Below are 5,419 nucleotides of genomic sequence, written 5' to 3'. Positions count from 1 at the left end.
TGAGTTAATAATGTGTGCAAAACCTATAACCACTTTTTTTTTGAATTTAGTTTTTATTTTTTTATTGGTGTGACATTGATCAACAACATCCAGTAAGTTTCAAGTGTACAATTCAACAGTAAGTTATATGTATATTGTATGTGTGTTCACCACTCATAGATTTCTTTCTATCACCACATATTTTACCTCCTTTACCCCTATTTACCTTCTCCTCCCTCCCTTCCCTCTGGTAACTGTATCCATGAGTCTCTTTTTGTTCATCCTGTTTGTTTGTTACTTTTAGATTTATATCCCCACATATGAGTGAAATCATGTGGTTTTCAACTTTTTCTTTCTTGCTTATTTCACATAGTATGATTAACTCGAGGTCCATCCATGTTGTCGCAAATGGCAGTATTTCATCTCTTCTTATGATGAATCATATTCCATTGTATAAATGTGCCACAGCTTCTTTAGCCAGTCATCTATCGTAAGACACTTTGGGTGTGTCTATGTCCTGGCCACTGTGAATAATGCTGCTGTGAACATAGTGGTGCCTATGTATTTCTATAAAAATATTTTCAAGTTTTTTGGGGTAAAGTCCCAGTAGATGGATTGCTGGGTCATATCATAGATCAATTCTTAGTTTTCTGAGAATCCTTCAGGCCATCAGACTGTCAGTGCCCATCTTCTGGGACTTTTTTTTTTCACTTTTCTAACATTAATGTTTATTAGCTCAAGGTCTAGTACCCTGACAGTTATTGAAGAGGCTTTCCTTTCTCCACTGTATATTTTTGACATCTTGTTGAAAATTATTTGCCCATATAAATATGTGTTTGCTTCTGGACTCTTGATTCTGTTCCACTGGTCCATGTGGCTGTTTTGCTGCCAATACCATGCCATTTTGATTATTGTTGATTTGTAGTATAATCTAAAGTCAGAATGATGCCGCCTTTACCCTCATTCGTTTTCTGAGGATGGCTTTGACGATTCATGGTCTTTTGTGCTACCATACAAATCCGATGATTTTTTGTTCTATTTCTTTAAAAAATGCTAATGGGATTTTGATGGGGAATGCATTAAATCTGTATAATGCTGTAGTAATAAATTAATTTTAACTATGTTGATTCTTCCAATCCAAGAACACTAATATCTTTCCATTTCTTTGTATCTTCTTTGATTTCTTTTCATAGGGTCTTATAGTTTTCATTATTTAGGTTCTTCACATGTGTTGTTAAATTTATTCCTAGGAATTTTATTCTTTTTGGTGCAGTTGCAAAGGAATTATTTTTTCCACTTTTTCTGACACTTCATTATTAGAGTATAGGAAAGCTATGGATTTTTGAACAGTGTATCAGATTTTGTATCCAGAAACTATACTATATTTGCTTATTGTTTCTAGTAGTGTTCTTGTGGAGTCTTCAGGGTTTTCTATATAGAGAATCATGTCATCTGCAAATAGTGACTGATAGACTTCTTCATTTCCCAGTTGGATGCCTTTTATATCTTTCCCTTGTCTGATTGCACGTGCTAGGACCTCCAATGTTATATTGAATAACAGTAGCCATAGTGGACAGCCTTGCCTTGTTCCTGATCTTAGAAGGAAGGTTTTCATTTTTACCATTCAGGATAATGTTGGCTGAGGGTTCGTCATATATGGCCTTTATTATGTTAAGGTACTTCTCTACTGATTTCGTGAAGTGTTTTGATCATAAATGGATGCTGTATCTTGTCGAAGGCTTTGATCGTGTTGTATAATCTTTTTAATATGTTGCTCTATTCATTTCGTTATATCTTATTTAGTTTTTTTGCATGTGTCCCACTTTGCCGTGTCTCAAAAGTTTGATATGACGTACTGTCATTATCATTCATTTTTATGTTTCTCTTGATCTCTCTTTTTATTTCTTCTGTGACCCAGTTATTCTTCAGTAGCATGTTGTTTAATTTCCATATTTTTGTGGTTCTTTCTGCTTTCCTTTTATAGCCGATCTCCAGCTTCAAAACATTATGATCCACAAATATGGTTGGTATGATTTCAACACCCATATTTGTTGAGGCTATTTCTGTGTCTCAGTATGTAGTCGATCCTTGAGAATGTTCCAAGTGCACTAGAGGAGAATGCATAAGCAGCTGTTTTGGGATGGAAGGCTGTGTGTATGTCAGTTGATCTAATGTGCATTTAAGGATGTTATTTCCTTATTGATTTTTTGTTTGGATGATCTGTCTATATCTGACAGTGGGGTATTTAGGTCCACTACTGTAATAATGTTTTGGTCTGTTTTTCCCTTTAGTTCTGTTAGTAATTGCTTTACACATTTTGGGGCTCCCTGATTGGGAGCATATATATTCATCAGTGTTATGACTTCTTGGTGCATGATTCCTTTTATCATTAATGAAGTGTTCCTCAGTATCTTTCTTTAACTTTTTTATTTTGAAGTCAGTTTCGTCCTGTATTAGTACCGCAACATCCGTTTTTCTCTGAATGCCATTTGCTTGGAATATCATTTTTCACCTTTTCTCTTTGAGTCTATATTTGTCTTTGGAACTGAGATGAGTCTCTTGAAGGCAGTATAAGCATGGGTTTTGTTTTTTGATCCATTCTACAACTCTGTGTCTTTTTATTGGTGTGTTCCGTCCATTTATGATTATTGAAATACAATGTTTTCCCATAGCCATATTATTTTGTTTTCTGGTCGCCCAAATATTCCATTGATTCTTTGTCCTTATGTTCTGTTTGTTATTTTAACTTGGTGGGGTTTTGTGAATTTTTTCCCACGTTTTTCTTGTTTTCTGTTACGTACTTCAGTTCTGGATCTTTGATGTCTGGTTACGGTTAAGCTTATGTAAAGGAATGTATATGTGTATATATACACACACCCCCGCACACATACATTAGTCCATTTTCTTCTACATGTGCCTTATCTCCATTCCCCTTCATGAATTTCGACCATTGAATCTTCGCCTTTTCTGTTATTATTTTGTCAGATTTTCCTATATAGGCTGAACATTCATCCTTCCCTACCCCTCCTCATTTCTAAGTTGCAATAGCAATTATCTTAATGTTTAAGCTTATAATACCCTGTTTCTAATAAGGAATGCACTGCTGTCTCTGTTCGCTTGTCATTCATCTTACTGTAGTTACATATTTTTTTGTCATTTTGTTTCAGGTGGGATGACCCCTTTCAGTATTTCCTGTAATGCAGATTTCATAGTGGAGAATTCCCTCACCTTTCATGTATCTGGAAAGGTCTTTATTTCTTCTTATCTAGAACAGAGCTTTGCTGAATACATTGTTCTTGCAGGTAGTTCCTTCATTTAATAGTTTGAATATTTGATTCCTCTCCTTTCTGATTTGTAAAGTTTGTGCTGAGAAGTGTAAAGATAATCTAATGGGTTTTCCTTTATAGGTTAACATCTTCTTTTTGCTGGCTGCCCTGAGAATTCTTTCTTTGTCATTAAGTTTTGATAATTTTAATATACTGTGTCTTGCAGAAGACGTTTTGGGTTGAGATATTGCATGTTCTGTTAGCTTTTTGTATTTGAAGCTCCAGCTTACTTTAGATTTGAGAAATTCTTGTCAATTATTTGTCTGAATATGCTCTTCTTCATCTGCTGGTATATTTGTTATTATGTTGCCTTTCCAGTTCTTGTACTTCTCTTTCATTATTTTTCATTCTCTCTTCTTCTGAATCACTTCTATCTTCAGTATTACTGATTCTTTCCATCATCTGGTCAGCTCTATTTCCTAAGCTCACTATTTCCCTATTTATATCTTTTAGTGTGTTCCTTATCTTCATAAGTTCTACTTGGTTCTTTTTTAGTTTCAGTTTCCTTGCTAAAAATCATTTTTGGTCTATTTTGATCCTTATTTCCTAGAATCGTTGATCCAATGTATTTGCATCTCATTGAGTTTTTTCAGAAGTGCAACACTGAATTCTGTCATTTAACTTGTATATTTCTGTTTTTAAGATTATTTTTTGGAGATTTACTCTTTTATTTTTGAACTGCCTTGTCACTCTGCTTGTCCATGGTGTTTGGTGGACTGTTTCTTTGCCTGGGCATTCATGGGAGTGTAGTCTGCTTTTTTTTAGCTGAGGTGAATAATGTCTTTTTCTCTCTGGAACAGTAAATATACAAGCCATGATCAGGCGATCTTTGGCTCCAGCCTGTCTGTGGTACCGATAGTGATTTTCCTCTCAGTACTGGTTGTGTCAGTCTCCCTGGGGCTCCGCGTGGTGGAATGTCCGGGAGGACATAGGGTGGAGGAAGGCCTTGCTCTGGGTTGGTGGGTTGGGGTAGCTGGTAGTGTCCATGTCTCAGCCTTCCACTTCACAACCACCACTGCTAAGACACAGCTCTCGCCCCTGCTCCACTCTCTGCGCTGATCCCTGGGCTTGACTATGTGGAGTTCACAGATCCCTCAGATAGAGCTTTTAGGGGAACCGGCTGCAAATTCTCCCCAACCCCTCCTCATTCAGGAAACCCTGTCTGTGAGAGCCAGCTTCTTTGTTCTTTCCAGTCTTCCCACCAGACTCCCTGCAATTCCAACCTCTAGAAGCTCTGATGTGCAGATAACTCAGACATGCATGTGTGCAGGTTGGTTGTTATCTGTCTAGTTTTAGATGGTCAGCTTTTGTTATTTTATTTCAGCAGAAGAGATCTGGGGACATCTCTCACTCTCCCGTGCTTCTGATGTCACTACGATAGCCATTTTAGATATGATGTTCTCATAGTCCATGATAAGATTCAAAGCAAAATCATTGTTTAAGTTTATTGAGATAACATTGGTTGATATCATTAAATAAGTCAGTACAATGTTTTGATTCATTGTCTGCATACTGTGTTGTGGGCTCACTGCCAATAGTAGTTTCTTTCCATTGCTATATTTTTGAACCCCTTTACCCTAGGATGGATTTCAATGAAGGTGTTTTGAAATAGCTGTATATATGTAACCTAATGAAGATGTTTTCAATATCTGTATGTTGCTTGTAGGTTTTTTGTATAGGTTGTTCTTGCTCTTGAAATGTTCAATTTTCAGCATTTATTCTTCATGAAGGCCTTATTGAAGTGTCAGCAAGACCTCCATTGTATGTTAGTGTAATATAGAATAATTTGCTCTAACTCTAAAATTGCCTTCTGCATTCACAAGAACTCCTGAATGCTTCTTATTTATTTCAATAACCTGTTTTTCTGTCATAGAATAGTAAAACTAAATGGTATTGATTCTTAACAACTTTTCCTAAAAGATTCGTTTTTAATTTAAAAAAAAGACCAGAGATTGGTTTTCTTTGTAGTTAATTGTTTGCATACTTTTTCTTTCGATAAATAAGAGTTGTAGAAAAGGTCCCATGATGATTATTCTAATTCTTTCACATGTTACTCAGAGGTTTTCAGTGTGCTTCCTGAATGTAAAGTGCTTTTTGATTTTAGGGAAGAAAGC

At 35.9% G+C, this 5,419-nt stretch overlaps 1 protein-coding gene across 2 annotated transcripts in view; it reads left to right on the top strand.

The window, feature by feature from the left end:
• LOC102888884 (gamma-taxilin) overlaps positions 1-5,419 on the top strand; it is a 49,539-nt gene that overhangs the window by 25,453 nt on the left and 18,667 nt on the right. The gene's annotated exons all lie outside the window — the stretch shown is intronic.

Source organism: Pteropus alecto, unplaced genomic scaffold (assembly GCF_000325575.1).
Source record: "Pteropus alecto unplaced genomic scaffold, ASM32557v1 scaffold453, whole genome shotgun sequence".
In the NCBI taxonomy this organism is placed as follows: Eukaryota; Metazoa; Chordata; class Mammalia; order Chiroptera; family Pteropodidae; genus Pteropus; species Pteropus alecto.
This window is presented reverse-complemented; position numbering and strand designations above follow the sequence as displayed.